The sequence below is a fragment of the Procambarus clarkii genome, chromosome 6 (assembly GCF_040958095.1).
Source record: "Procambarus clarkii isolate CNS0578487 chromosome 6, FALCON_Pclarkii_2.0, whole genome shotgun sequence".
In the NCBI taxonomy this organism is placed as follows: Eukaryota; Metazoa; Arthropoda; class Malacostraca; order Decapoda; family Cambaridae; genus Procambarus; species Procambarus clarkii.
Window position 1 is genome coordinate 20,085,425 of NC_091155.1, and position 16,307 is coordinate 20,101,731.

At 44.3% G+C, this 16,307-nt stretch overlaps 1 non-coding gene across 1 annotated transcript; it reads left to right on the forward strand.

The window, feature by feature from the left end:
• The first annotated feature begins 15,939 nt into the window (after window positions 1–15,939).
• Window positions 15,940–16,012, forward strand: TRNAK-UUU (transfer RNA lysine (anticodon UUU)). Its single transcript has one exon. It is a non-coding gene; the product is annotated as a tRNA-Lys (tRNA).
• The last annotated feature ends 295 nt before the right edge of the window (window positions 16,013–16,307 follow it).

The following is a 16,307-nucleotide window of genomic DNA, read 5'->3' on the forward strand; positions in this document are numbered from 1 at the left end:
AAGGCCCGATTTGCCTAATAAGCCAAGTTTTCATGAATTAATGTTTTTTCGTCTACCTAACCTACCTAACCTAACCTAACCTAGCTTTTTTTGGCTACCTAACCTAACCTTACCTATAAATATAGGTTAGGTTAGGTTAGGTAGGGTTGGTTAGGTTCGGTCATATATCTACGTTAATTTTAACTCCAATAAAATAAAATTGACCTCATACATAGAGAAAAGGGTAGCTTTATCATTTCATAAGAAAAAAATTATAGTAAATATATTAATTCAGGAAAACTTGGCTTACTAGGCAAATCTGGCCTTGAATAGTAGGCTGAGAAGTGAGTTCTGGCTACTAGGTACGACATATATATATATATATATATATATATATATATATATATATATATATATATATATATATATATATATATATATATATATATATATATATATATATATATATATATATAAGAACCAATTACATAGCATGCTCTTCCTGGCACACTTTGTCCCTTTCGATCTCTTTCTTACACTCTTCCTCACACACACACACTGACACACACACTCACCCTCCCACACACACACACTGACACACACACTCACCCTCCCACACACATACTTTCTGCTCTTCGTTCATGCACTCAGTCTTCTCCTTCGCTATAAACACAAGACAACCCTCTCGTCTCTTGCTTCCCACAAACCACCCAACCACCTCATTAGGTGTCGCAAGGGTCGTTAACACCCACCACCTTACCTCTTGCACTAACACCAACTGCCTCTTCATGGACCAATCGTTGGGCGCTAACTACCTCCTCAGCCGCCAATTACATTACAGGGTTACGAGGCTACAAGTGTCTAATAGGCCTTAGAGATTTTAAGGTGTTGTGGAGTTACCTTGTGAAGATCGCTGGTATTTCTCGCTTTTTAACTAGCGATAAATGATTGAAGTTATGGCGCATTGTACTTCTAATATGTCTGAGACTTGGAGGAGGAAATGGCACATTGTACTTCTAATATGTCTGAGACTTGGAGGAGGAAATGGCACATTGTACTTCTAATATGTCTGAGACTTGGAGGAGGAAATAGACACCCTTGTATGCTGGGACAAAACTCATGAGTCAGAACAAAGTGTACAATAATAGATTGATAAATGTGAAAGTCAACAAGATACATTTGGCAGAGGTGGTTTGGGAAGTGGCTGTTGCCTTTCAGTCAAAACTCATATAAAGCTGTGAATAGAAGACAGCTTCATGAATCAAGACAGGTGGTGGAATTTCGAGTAAACAAACCTTCCCCCAAAGACCTGACACACAATACTGACAGTATGCAGCCCACTTACCACAAGTCCTCGCGGCCGAGCACACAGTGTTCGGGGTTCGCAGTACACTGACCAAATTCAATTCATGGCCGAGGTGGTATACAAATGGACAGAGTTTCTTCCACCTGACGCTTTTGTTAACAACTATGTGAATTCACTCACACCAAAGAAACCCTACACTCGCTTGCATCACTTTAACAAACACTTACACACTCTGCATCACTTAAACACTTACACACTCTGCATCACCGTAGGATTACAACACTTCCTTTCACTGCGACATCGTAAACGAAGTTCACCTTTTTCCAAATAGTTTCCGATAGCTTTCTGTTAATTCCAGTACATTTAAAATGGCTTTCGGAGCCCGAGAAGTAAATTTAGTTCGACACAATTTCAGGCGCCTTTGCACGGATGTTCGGACCTGCACAGGGCAATGTTGAACTACTCTGATTTACACATCAGACTGGTTTTGGTAAACTTTTAACATCATCTTATCTGGCGTGGCCACCTACACTGACTTTTCTGGACCTGATGTGAACTTTCTTGATTAATGTGGACTTTTGTGATATTCTGTGACCGTCCTTGGCCGTCCTTGGCCTGATCTCTTGACAGTTCGAGCTTACTTGACCATTCTGAACTTGCTGTGAATTGATAATGTCTCCCTTGACTGTGTTCGACTTTGACCTTTCTCGAAATTCTTGATATATGTTACATTTTCAGACCGAGCTTGACCCCCTTGTGACCTGCCTTGGTCAATTATGACTCTCTTTTTGCATATTTTCGCTGTTCAAGTTTATTTTTCATCCTGTCGCTAGGTGTTAATTTCGCAATAAAGAATGTGTGTTTGGGAAGAATTTTTTCTGACTGTCTATGTGTCTGTCTCTCTCTCTCTCTCTCTCTCTCTCTCTCTCTCTCTCTCTCTCTCTCTCTCTCTCTCTCTCTCTCTCTCTCTCTCTCTCTCTCTCTCTCTCTCTCTCTCTCTCTCTCTCTCTCTCTCTCTCTCTCTCTCTCTCTCTCTCTCTCTCTCTCTCTCTCTCTCTCTCTCTCTTTAAGCCAGTCAGAGCCCAAGGAAGACAGGACTCAAGAGAATGCAATTAAACGGCCGCTGCAGGAGGCGCCGATGGGCGATTACTTTCCTTAATTGCAAGAATGATATCTGCCTGGTCACCCGTATGATAAGATTGAGCATTTTCAGAATATATAATCTATATCCATAGAAGAGAATCTGTCTGTCTGTCTGTCTGTCTGTCTGTCTGTCTATCTGTCTGTCTGTCTGTCTGTCTGTCTGTCTGTCTGTCTGTCTGTCTGTCTGTCTGTCTGTCTGTCTGTCTGTCTGTCTGTCTGTCTGTCTGGCCGAGGCTATAGACGCTTGCGATTAGTATCATGCAACTTTTCATGGTGATTTGCGATTGTATAGTGTCATAGATGAGTCGAAGTCATCCCACATGCCCCTCTTTAAGAAGGATTGGCTCCTATTGCGACAATTAACGACTCCTATAAAGTATAATAACGGGTTGGTTATTTATAGAGATTTTCACTAGATTTTCAGGTGTTCGTCGCACACAAACATAACCACAACCTTCCTACAACGTTGCTTTAAAGTAACAATAGTAAAAAATAATGTAGTTAAGTTGTGAGTTTATTTGGTGTGTGTATCGCATGTTATGAGAGAGAATGGGAAGAAGGGAGGAAGAGAGAACGTTAGGGAGAGTCGAGAGGTGGGAGAGAGAGAATGTTAGAGAGGGAGAGAATGGGGAGGGATCAAGAGGGAGAGAGAGAAGGAGGTAGGGAAAGGGTCTCTTTAACAGGGGACCCTCCATCTCATTAAATAATTTACCAGCTTGACTCCTGCTCGCCTCCCTATAGAGGGAGGCGTTTGAGATGGGGCCCACTCTCTGTTGTAAGTCCATGCCAGTTGTGGGCTCGTTTCAGGTTTGGAATCTGTGTCATGAGTGAGACCCTTGCCAGGTGTGGGATACATGTTAGATGTTAGATCCGTTCCAAGTTGGGCATTTGTGTCAGGTATGGGGTCTGTGCTGCATTTGAGATCTGTGCTGGTGTGGAATGAGAGTCAGGTGTGGATCCGGGTCAGGTGTGGATATGTGCCAGATGGGGTACGACATAAATCCGCTGATTTACAGAGGAAAACCAATCTACTTCGTGACCTATGAACTAAGATGACCAGACTACACACTAAATGGTGAAGGGACGACGACGTTTCGGTCCGTCCTGGACCACAATCGACTTGAGAATGGTCCAGGACGGACTGAAACGTCGTCGTCCCTTCACCTTCTAGTGTGTGGTCTGGTCATCATACTTTAGCTACGTTATTGTGACTCATCGCCTGCCTATGAACTAAGTCTCCTAGCAGGATGATTTACCAGACCAAATCAGCCCCGCTGCTGACACCAGTAATAATACCGTGTCTTGTTATGCCTGATAAGTCACCCCGGTTGAAATAATATCCCCATAATTAAAAGTTCTTCCTGAGCAGCAGCAGGAGAGAGATGTTTGGAGTGAGGAGACCTGTGGTGCCTCGCAAGTTGTGGCACCAAACACCGGTGCCAAAGCTTTACTGCCACACATTGGTGCCTTTTTACTCAGTAGAAATTTACCTGTGCATAGGTACTTTCTGATTGAGCCTTTGAACAGTACGCAGAAGCAGAGGAACTTTGGTAACGCCCAGTATCTGCTGGAGGCGTCATTCAAGCTCTGCTTCTTCTAGGTGTTGGACTCCTCTAGTTCTCTAGACAATGACACCTCTAGACACTCTAGATCTCAAGAGGACAGTGATAGCAAGCAACCTCGCTACGATAACAAGTCTCCGGTCTGTAGAAATCAACCGCCACACTGCCACATTAGTAATATAAGATGGAAATTCAGGACAATTCAGTTAGAGAAAATATTGTTATCCCGTCACTATGTGTGGGCCAGTGTGTGGAGAGGTGAGTGTGGTGTCTTGAGCAGTCATCAACACGCGCGTGCGTGTGTGTGTGTGTGTACTCACTTATTTGTGCTTGCGGGGGTTGAGCTCTGGCTCTTTGGTCCCACCTCTCAACTGTCAATCAACTGAGCCTACTGGGCTCTATCATATCTTCACTTGAAACTGTGTATGGAGCCTGCTTCCACCACATCACTGCCTCATGCATGCCAGCCAGGTCATTCCAGTGATATCAACCCCCAGCTCTTTCTCTCTCTCTCTGACTCTTGAAGTATATTTGTGTGTGTGTGTGTGTGTGTGTGTGTGTGTGTGTGTGTGTGTGTGTGTGTGTGTGTGTGTGTGTGTGTGTGTGTGTGTGTGTGTGTGTGTGTGCGGGCGTACTTGCGTGCATATGTGCGCGGGTGTCCGTTTATGCTTATGAGTTGTTTCCCATAATCTTGGACATGAAAGAAGTTCGGCTTATGGGGCCCCCCCCATCTCCCCCACCACCCCCACCCCCCTAACCCCCACCCCCCACCTAACCCACATACTGCTGACAGAAAACGCGACAAAAACGTCTGTGCCCCACCCAAGAATGGAACCCGGGACCCCTTGATTATGTACCAAGGACGTAGACCACTGAACCACTTTGGACACACACAGCAAGCCACACACATCTACCTTTAAGACGCATCTTCGATTAGAAACATCACCTGCAGCATCCTACACCTTTTCCAACGCTCCAATGCTCTCATCCATCCTCTTCAAGTTATGGATCTGGATGAGTCGGATGGGAGGAGAGTGCTGTGGGATGAGAGAATGAGCTTCAAGATATAGTGCCACATCTTACGGGATAGGGTGTGGAGGAGGAGGTTGGATAGGCAAGCCTAGGTGAATTAGGGTGACAAATGATGCTCTTGGATCGGAGGAATGAGAAAAATAGTTACAGGTATGGCAGGGAAACTGCCATGGAAAGGGAAGGAGACAGAGATAGAGGTATACATGCAGGTAGATAGAGACTATAAAGAGAGAGGGAGAAAGCGACAGATAGAGATGAGAAACTCATCAAAGTTTCTTTTAAAGGGACCTCTAATCTCCTGCTACAGACGGGATAAACTCGCCGTGAAATTTTAAGGCCTGTGATAAAGTGTTTTTTTTTAAGTTTGTGGAGAGAGAGGGTGTGGTCTTGTTGTTTGTGGTGGATAAGACCTACGACATGAACAAACGAATTAAGTTTGTTTCTCTCTCTCTCTCTCTCTCTCTCTCTCTCTCTCTCTCTCTCTCTCTCTCTCTCTCTCTCTCTCTCTCTCTCTCTCTCTCTCTCTCTCTCTCTCTCTCTCTCTCTCTCTCTCTCTCTCTCTCTTCACTCACGCACACTCTCCCTCTCTTCCGATAGTTTAATTTCCTGAAGTGAGCTTTTCAAGACTTTCCTCCATCCCTTCCTGCCTCCCTCCCTGTGGCTCCCAGCCCCTCACGTTTACACCACGTGTCCCAAAATTCTACCAGAGTCCTCCCAACAGAACGTCGCATTTTGACGTATATTCTCCCTAAGGCCAAAAACTGTCGTTTTTGTAGGTTGTGATCATGTCCCCCCCCCCCCTTACTCTTCTGTCTTCCAGTGTCGTAAGGTGCATTTCCCGCAGCCTTTCCTCAGAACTCATGCCTCTTAGTTCTGGGACTAGTCTAGTAGCATACCTTTGGACTTTTTCCAGCTTCGTCTTGTGCTTGACAAGGTACGGGCTCCATGCTGGGGCCGCATACTCCATGCTGGGGCCGCATACTCCACACACATGTAGTATGCGGCTGGGGCCGCATACTACATTTGTGTGTGTGTGTGTGTGTGTGTGTGTACTCACCTAGTTGTGCTTGCGGGGATTGAGCTCTGGCTCTAATCTGTGTACATACGTGCGTTTCTCTATATCTGTGAATGTGTAAGTGCATGTGCGATAGTAAAAAAAAAAAACTAAAAAATGTACAAAATATGAGAGGTGTGAGGGGGGAAACTATCATAAGAAGCCAGAGAAAAGGTGAGAGAAGACGTGAGAGAAGACGTGAGAGAAGACGTGAGAGAAGACGTGAGAGAGTGTGGAGAACGTAGGAAAGGAGAATAGAGAAGAACTCCCACTAACGAATCGAGTTAGTGAGCAAATTGAATAGACGCGAAGTATTCAGGTAACGTAGAACTCTTATTTTTTTGCCTCCTTGACTTCGTTTCTCCCGACATGAGCCCACGAGGAATAAATAGATCTAATCTTCTCGGAATTTTAATTTTTTTAGATATATATACAAGAGGGGGTGTCCGGCGGTGCCCGGGTCTATCTGTGTGTTTGTCTGCAATTTTTTTAACTAAGATTAGGGTTCATAAGGGCTGTCAAATGACATTCCTAGTGAAAATGCAAGCTTGAGCTGTTATCCTACACCAGATCATCTGAAACCTGTTCCTAGAAACTCATTTCACTCTCTCTCTCTCTCTCTCTCTCTCTCTCTCACTCTCTCTCTCTCTCTCTCTCTCTCTCTCTCTCTCTCTCTCTCTCTCTCTCTCTCTCTCTCTCTCTCTCTCTCTCTCTCTCTCTCTCTCTCTCTCTCACTCTCACTCTCTCTCTCTCTCTCTCTCTCTCTCTCTCTCTCTCTCTCTCTCTCTCTCTCTCTCTCTCTCTCTCTCTCTCTCTCTCCACATATTACGCAACACAGACCTGTTAGTGAAATGAACCGAAATGTTTAACTGTTCGGTTTCAGAGGTAATTTAACACGGTGGATTATTTGATAGTTGTTAAACCTAATGTAGCATACAGATTTATTATCATTATTATTATTACTTTTATTTATGACCAAACCACACATCAGTAGATGGAGATAAGACGACGTTTCGGTCCGTCTCGGATCATTATCAATTCGTGTGATGATGGATATAGTGATCCACGACGGACCGAAACGTCGTCGACTCCTCATTTTCTGGTGTGTGGGTTTGTTCATCATATCATCAGCCATGTTATTGTGACTCATCATCTGTATATTATTTTTATTATTAGTGGTGTTAATGTTTGAATTTTTAACAAAATTATTATTATTATTATTATTATTTGTTATTCATTATAATTAAATGAGCTCCGGAATTATACATAATTCAAGGGGTTAGAGAACGGTGGGCAAAAAGGAGATTTTTGAGTTTTGAGATCTGTGAGGAGCAATATTGCTTGAGCGGAAAGCTTGAAAAACAGGCACAATTGATCAAATTTAAGGGATAATTATTGTGAGAAAGATGCGAAGAAGAAGAATTTCAGACTCGAGAAACAGAGGGTCATTGGTGAGTAGGACCTTGATGGAGAGGTAGATTCGAACACTTCTGGTTTCCTGAAGAAGTCGGCGTTCGATCATCTGTATAAACATTTGATATTAACTGCAGGATGTCTTTGAAATATATGTTCCACAGGAGCGATCCGATTACACTGCCCTGGAGTAGCCTCGCTTACGAAGGTTTGGGTCGGTAGGTCTGCTTCCGTAGGTCTGCTTCGGGAGGTCTGCTTCCGTAGGTCTGCTTCCGGAGGTCTGCTTCTGTAGGTCTGCTTCCGTAGGTAGTAGACTTTTCTTTCGGCTACCTATCAGGACAGACGGGGTCGATAGAGCGAGTCAGTAACAGTACCAATGAACAGCCCACTTGGAGTAGTGACGGGGGTGTTATGAGACAGAACTGAAGTGTCAACTGGTTTTAATAACCAAACTGTGTCGGGGTGCGAGAGATTGACTCGCGAATATTATAAACATGTAAGAATCAGGTAAGAGCGTCGTGGTATACACCACATACGTACTAAATTCTTATCATTTGATACAAGTTACGTGAACTAAAGTTCTTACTACATTACAATGACGCGTGACCATAGGAACACTTTTGGCGCTGTCAAAGGGATCGAACCAGCGTCGGGGGGTGATTCAAGACCCGCGTCTTAACCTATGGACGACGATATGATAAAGGTTGCACCATCTAGGATCCGCCAGAGTCCGCTAGCAATCTAGAGGCGCTGAGTTGGTTGCCATTTCAATGGTAACTCGCCTAAGTGGTGGAGAATGTTCCCCAGTCAATGCCTTCGTTAAATACACAATGACGTTTCAATGACGTGATATATATATGGAAGGAGATCTTTGGAGATGCACGGGGAATGGAACTAGTTGGGTTAAGGCGTCTCAGGTCACCCAAGAGGCTGGTTTTCTTCCCAGTCCTGTTCCATAAATTTGTTCTATATATGTTAATGTGCTTTTATTGTGAATGTGTGAGTTAATATGTGTAACACACACATACTGTCTCTGTTACCCACACTGTAACGCAATGTAACACTCTCTCTGTTTCTCTCTCTCTCTGTCTCTCTCTCTCTCTCTCTCTCTCTCTCTCTCTCTCTCTCTCTCTCTCTCTCTCTCTCTCTCTCTCTCTCTCTCTCTCTCTCTCTCTCTCTCTCCCTCCCTCCACCCCGAGCAACGTCCACTTAGCCCCATTCTCTTAAAAGGGTTTTCGGCAAACTTCCTGCTGCTTGGTTCTTGCTTGTCAGCTGCATTATTCCCCCACCGCTTTGTCCTCTCTCCCAACATCTCTCTCCTTCTCCTGCCTCTCTCTCTCTCGCCTGCCTCTCTCCCTCGTCTGCCTCTCTCTCTCCCCTGCCTCTCTCTCTCTCTCTCTCTCTCTCTCTCTCCCCTGCCCCTCTCTCTCTCCCCTGCCCCTCTCTCTCGCCTGCCTCTCTCCCTCGTCTGCCACTCTCTCTCCCCTGCCTCTCTCTCTCTCTCTCTCTCTCTCTCTCTCTCCCCTGCCCCTCTCTCTCGCCTGCCTCTCTCTCTCTCTCTCTCTCTCTCTCTCTCTCTCTCTCTCCCCTGCCCCTCTCTCTCTCCCCTGCCCCTCTCTCTCGCCTGCCCCTCTCTCCCTCGTCTGCCTCTCTCTCCCTCGTCTGCCTCTCTCTCTCTCCCCTGCCCCTCTCCCTCGCCTGCCCCTCTCCCTCGCCTGCCCCTCTCCCTCGCCTGCACCTCTCACCTACTTCCTCTCAGCATCTATATTCTTCTTCATCTCCTCTCTCGGTTATCGCGATTTAAATAAATCTATGTTTTGTATGTTATTGTGAAATTTTGGTTGACTCCATTACCTTCTATTTGTCTCTCCCAGTCTGTTTTTTTTCCTCTTTATCTCTCTCTATCCCTCCTTTTCTCTTTCTATCTAACGCCCTCTCTATCTATCTTGGCCCCTTGTATATTCTTATAGTGTTCAGTACAGCGGATCGTTGTTCATACTCCTACAACAGCTGTGTTCAGGAGAGGAGTTCAGTGTTCTGATAGTCAACCTTTTACATGTCCACTATGGGCGTGTCCACTGCGTTACTGACCACCCACAATAAGGAAGGATCCAATGAATACTCCACTGGTACCCAGTTTGATTCCCCACGTTAGTGTGGTTAGCAATTTATATGAATAAGGCGTGGATCGCATATATATATATATATATATATATATATATATATATATATATATATATATATATATATATATATATATATATTTCTCCTCACGCAATTCATTATAATAGCATAATGTTTGTGTCATTGTGTAATATCATATTACAATTTGTTATAATATAAAAAAAATCTCGAGTCTTTGTAAATTTGTCACTGAGATTTTCATGGGATATTTGTTTCAGGATTCTCTTTGTCACTGCTAATGGAACGCAAATACAAAATTCTACCATTGGTCTACTGCAGGCTGTCTTTGTAAGCATGTCAACGGTATCATACTCTCGTATGCTAACATTCGATGGTATCGAGAGGAATTTAATCTCAAATCCATTTTCTTTAGGCATGAATATCAACCTCTCTCTCTCCCCTTCTCATTAGACCTCTCCCCTTCCTTTTCTCCTTCCCTTCCTTTTCCATTCCCTCACCCCCAAGGCCACTGTCCTTCCAGGCTGCTGGCCACGGTGGTTGGGGTCTTCTCTACCCTCTCCCTTCCCCACCCTTCCTCCGTCCCAGGGAAAGGAACAGAAATACTCATTATTTTATTTTTAAGGACATACGCCTCTCTTCCACCGAATAATCCCCATTACATTTGGGAAACTTTCTTCTCGGCGGCCTTGTTGGGGTGGGTGGTTATGGCCGGCCTGCCTGCCTGCCTGCCTGCCTGCCTGCCTGCCTGCCTGCCTGTCTGCCTGCCTGCCTGCCTGCCTGCCTGCCTGTCTGCCTGCCTGCATCCCTGCCTGCCTGCCTGCCTGCCTGCCTGCCTGCCTGCCTGCCTGCCTGCCTGTCTGCCTGCCTGCATCCCTGCCTGCCTGCCTGCCTGCCTGCCTGCCTGCCTGCCTGCCTGCCTGCCTGCCTGCCTGCCTGTCTGCCTGCCTGCATCCCTGCCTGCCTGCATCCCTGCCTGCCTGCCTGCCTGCCTGCCTGCCTGCCTGCCTGCCTGTCTGCCTGCCTGCATCCCTGCCTGCATGCCTGCCTGCCTGCCTGCCTGCCTGCATCCCTGCCTGCATGCTTTTTTCAGTTATATCGTACTAAGACTAGGGAAAGGATAGGTCCATTAAAACCTGAGACAGGTCAAATAACAGATAGTGATGAAGAGATGAGTAGTATTTTTAATAAATATTTTGTATCTGTATTTACTAAAGAGGAACTTAACAATATGCCTTCAGCCGAACAAGTCTATGTGGGTGGGGACGAGGACAGGTTGACGAGTTTAGCAGTTACCAGGGAGGATGTTCTTAAACAAATAGTAAAACTCAAACCAAACAAATCCCCAGGGCCGGATGAAGTGTTTGCTAGGGTGCTTAAAGAATGCAAAGAGGAGCTTTGTGACCCACTGTCAACCATATTTAATAAATCAATAGAGTCAGGCAGAGTGCCAGAGTTTTGGAAAGTTGCTAATGTGATACCAGTTTTTAAGAAAGGAGATAGATCACTTGCGTCTAACTATCGACCAATTAGCCTAACGTCTATTGTGGGAAAGTTACTCGAATCTATAATAGCAAATAAAATTCGTCTTCATCTTGAAAAACATAAATTAATAATTGAGTCGCAACATGGTTTTATAAATGGCCGTTCATGTTTAACAAATTTGTTATCTTTTTATTCTAGCATTGTTGAGGCAGTTGATAGTGGTAAGGATTGCGATGTTGTATACCTTGACTTTAGCAAAGCTTTTGATACAGTGCCACATGAAAGACTGATTAAAAAAATAGAGTCTCATGGTATTGGGGGTGCTATATTAAGCTGGATTAGGGCATGGCTATACCAAAGGAAACAGAGAGTTAGTATAAATGGAATCAAGTCAGAGTGGGAAAATGTTGTAAGTGGAGTGCCTCAAGGCTCTGTCCTGGGACCTCTGTTGTTTATAATATATATAAATGATTTAGATTCAGGTTTGAGTAGCAACATTTGCAAATTTGCCGATGATACGAAAATCGGTAGGGAAATTAATTCGGAGGAGGACTCACTATCACTTCAAGTTGATCTAGATAGGGTTTTGAAATGGTCAAAGGATTGGCAGATGCAGTTTAATGCTGATAAATGTAAAGTTCTGAGGTTAGGTAATGATGATAGAGTTACAAGATACGAGCTAGATGGTGTTGTGATTGCGAAGTCGGATTGCGAAAGGGATCTGGGAGTTATGATTAGTAAGAATTTAAAACAAAAGGATCAATGCATAAATGTTCGTAATAAGGCAAATCGGACACTTGGATTTATTAATCGCAGCGTTAGTAACAAGACACCTGGTGTGGTTCTCAAGCTATATCTTGCTCTAGTTAGGCCCCATTTAGATTATGCAGTTCAGTTTTGGTCGCCATATTATAGAATGGATATAAATTCACTTGAACGTGTCCAGCGTAGGATGACTAAGTTAATTCCCCAAATTAGAAATCTTTCATATGAAGAAAGATTAACAAAGCTTAAGTTGCATTCACTGGAAAGGCGAAGAGTTAGGGGTGACATGATAGAGGTTTACAAGTGGATGAATGGACATAACCGGGGGGATATTAATAGGGTATTAAAAGTATCAACACAGGACAGAACACGAAACAATGGATATAAATTGGATAAGTTTAGATTTAGGAAAGACTTGGGTAAATACTGGTTCAGTAACAGGGTTGTTGATTTGTGGAACCAATTGCCGCGTAACATTGTGGAGGTGGGGTCCCTCGATTGTTTCAAGCACGGGTTGGACAAGTATATGAGTGGGATTGGGTGGTTATAGAATAGGAGCTGCCTCGTATGGGCCAATAGGCCTTCTGCAGTTACCTTTGTTCTTATGTTCTTATGCCTGCCTGCCTGCCTGCATCCCTGCCTGCATGCCTGCCTGCCTGCCTGCATCCCTGCCTGCATCCCTGCCTGCCTGCCTGCCTGCCTGCATCCCTGCCTGCATCCCTGCCTGCCTGCCTGCATCCCTGCCTGCATGCCTGCCTGCCTGCCTGCATCCCTGCCTGCATCCCTGCCTGCCTGCCTGCATCCCTGCCTGCATGCCTGCCTGCCTGTCTGCCTGCATCCCTGCCTGCATCCCTGCCTGCCTGCCTGCCTGCCTGCCTGCCTGCCTGCCTGCCTCTTCCTGATTCAGCTTGTCTCTTCATGCCTGTCTGCCCACCTAGCGAGGTGGTGCCCACCAAGGGTAGTGGTGTTTTTGTTTTGTTTTATAATGGATATTCCTGCGTGGTGATAGTGATGGTGGTGATGGTGGTGGTGGTGGTGGTGGTGCTGGTGGTGGTGGTGGTGATGGTGGTGATGGTGGTGATGGTGGTGGTGGTGGTGGTGGTGGTGGTGGTGGTGATGGTGGTGATGGTGGCGATGGTGGTGGTGGTGGGGGTGGTGGTGGTGGTGGTGGTGGTGGTGGTGGTGGTGGTGGTGGTGGTGGTGATGGTGGTGATGGTGGCGATGGTGGTGGTGGTGGGGTTGATGGTGGTGGTGGTGGGGCTGGTAGTGGGGGGTGGTGGAGTCGTTTCGAAATATTTCCAACTGCAACGAAATACATGACTGGAAATATGTATTTGGCAAGTGTATTGATAGTGAAGTCTCTCTCTCTTTCTTTTTCCTCGTGAGTCTATCTGTCAGTCGGTGTGTGTGTCCCTCCATCTTTCTGTTTTGTCGACATGGGTCCTTGGCTGATCTTCATGTATTATTCAAAGACTTCCTTGTCGTCGGCAGAAATAAAAATAACGAGGAGAAAGATAGGAATGAAATTGAGGAACAAAGAGAAACAGACTAATAACAAAAATAAACAGAGAAAGAGGGTAAATAACTAATACAAGAAGATTAAAATAAGACAGATGAGAGTGGAGCAAAGAAATTAGAAATGGGAAGTGCTGTAAGCAACATAAAGACAGAGAAATGGAAGGAATGAAGCCATGGAATAAATTCACCACAGAAAAATTTGGCTATTCTTTGAGATTTTTTTCAACATAGCCAAATCAGAATGGAACGCAGAGAGATCTCTTTGGGAAACAGGGAGAACAGGATGAGGGGGGGGGAAGGGGGTTGTCTGAGACGATTTCATCAAAACAAGTAAGTGAACCAGTGGTGTCTGGCGAAACTGCGTCTGGCGTTGCATTCTGACGAGACATATCGGTGGAAAAGCCCTAAAAACCTGGCGCTGGGATGGAATGGGAGCTGCGCCTGGTGTGGGCTCAATATTACAGAATGAAGGTGCAAGCCTTCGTTGTGTTGAAGGATCATTCTGTGGACCCTCTGTCACCACCACACTTGTCTGTGGTACTGCTGTGTGTGTGTGTGTGTGTGTGTGTGTGTGTGTGTGTGTGTGTGTGTGTGTGTGTGTGTGTGTGTGTGTGTGTGTGTGTTTGTGTGTGTACTCACTTATTTGTGCTTGCAGGATCGAGCATTGGCTCTTGGATACCGATCTCTTGGATCTTGGAAAGGAGTGCTGTGTGTGTGTGTGTGTGTGTGTGTGTGTGTGTGTGTGTGTGTGTGTGTGTGTGTGTGTGTGTGTGTGTGTGTGTGTGTGTGTGTGAGTATGCATGAATGTATTTGAGTGAGCGTGCATGAATATGCATATCCAACATGAAACACAAAATAAATAACTCTATTTCATTGGTGAATAATTAAATTTAATATCATATAAAAGATAAAAAAATATTGAGTCAGGCAATGAGAGAGAGAGAGAGAGAGAGAGAGAGAGAGAGAGAGAGAGAGAGAGAGAGAGAGAGAGAGAGAGAGAGAGACGAGAATTAAAACATGAAAAGAGAGCTAACATAAGTACATTAAAACACACACAGAAATAAAAACCTAATGGTCCAGCAGGGGGCGACACGTCGACCCCCAAACCCTGTCACGTGTGCTGTTGGGGTTATAAACAAACATGATCAAATCCATAGGAGCCGTGATGAGGATTCGAACGCATGCGTATGAATACCCCAGGAGCGTGCCTGGGGAATTTATTCTCATCTCAGCTACTACGGATCCTACGGATGTTCTCATTGATGCATCACGTTAGTGTGATTTATCTCTGTGTAACAAACAAGCTCTTCTACAAGTGAACAAATCCACAAGGGCCGTGACGAGGATTCGAACCTGCGTTCGAGAGCATCCCAGACGCTGCCTTAATCTTCTACAAGTGTTCACAGCCTTTGATCTTAAAATCGTCGACGGCTAATATGAGCATCACACAGTCAAGTAGAACAGTGACTGAATACATTATATATTCGTCCTGTCGATTAGATGTTATTTAATTATCTAAATCAGCTTCATTAGACTGTAATAGCATTATACAAAGAGTTAATAATTACCTTTAAACCAATTGTGAGCAATTTAAATAAATTAATTAAATAATAAGTATGTATCATTTCATCATGACCATTATGTAAAACAGAAGGCAAAAGGCATAAAAAGTATATGTAATTAAATTTAGTGCTCTCGAAAATGCCAAATTACATATTAAATTACATGTTCATGTCGTGTGAATATTAAATAAATCGTGAAAAACAGGCGTTCTAAAAATTACAGGAGTTAATTAAGATGTCAGATAAAGCAATTCACTAAATATAATTATTGATAATTACGAATTAAATATTAAAAAAAATCCCATCGTACAATAATTACTTAAAAGATTGCCAGATCATCTATTTATTCATTGATTATTTAATATTATTATAACTATAAGATAAGTGAGAGAGAGAGAGAGAGAGAGAGAGAGAGAGAGAGAGAGAGAGAGAGAGAGAGAGAGAGAGAGAGAGAGAGAGAGAGAGAGAGAGAGAAAGAGAGAGAGACTCAGGCATACAGAGACAGAGAGAAAGAGAGAAAGAGAGAGGGGAAACAGGCGGACAGAATGAGAGAGGTTCTAGTTCACCTATTTTGAGAAATAGGTGAACTAGACATAATGGGAATAAAGTCAGACATTTCAGTGACCTCAAGGAGTCTTATGTCTACCCCAGCAAAGCCATCTTCACACTCATGTTTATCTACGGACCATTCTCCTGACCATCACTCCATGAGCTGTCATTCATTCATCGAATGACTGACATTTGGAACATGTTTTCTCATACCGCAAATACTGGTAAAATCAAGAACCAATCCACCCACATAAAGACTGGTACAAAACTGGTTCCATTTTCTCCCTGGACTTAATATGACGATAACATAACATTAAATAAGGCGTATTTGTAACAACAATTTCATCATAATATCCTTAAACAGATGTTTCTAGAGACAGGTTTCTAATGAGGTAATGTAGGATTACAGCTATTAACTTGTCGATGAGCGCCCGGATAGCTCAGTCGGTAGAGCATTAGGCTTTTAACCTAAGGGTCCAGGGTTCGAGTCCCTGTTCGGGCTACATTCTAGGAGGGGTAGAAATAGCCTAAGCTGCTCTATCCCTTTGAGATGTATTTCTTTCTTGTCTCAATAAACATACTTGAACTTGTAGATTTCTTTACAGCTATCAACAATAACGTGGCTAAAGTAAGTTGACCAGACCACACACTAGAAGGTGAAGGGACGACAACGTTTCGGTCCGTCCTGGACCATTCTCAAGTCGATTCACTTGAGAATAATCCAGGATGGACCGAATCGTCGTCGTCCCTTCACCTTCTAGTGTGCGATCTAGTCAACAAACCATTTGCTTAAACCA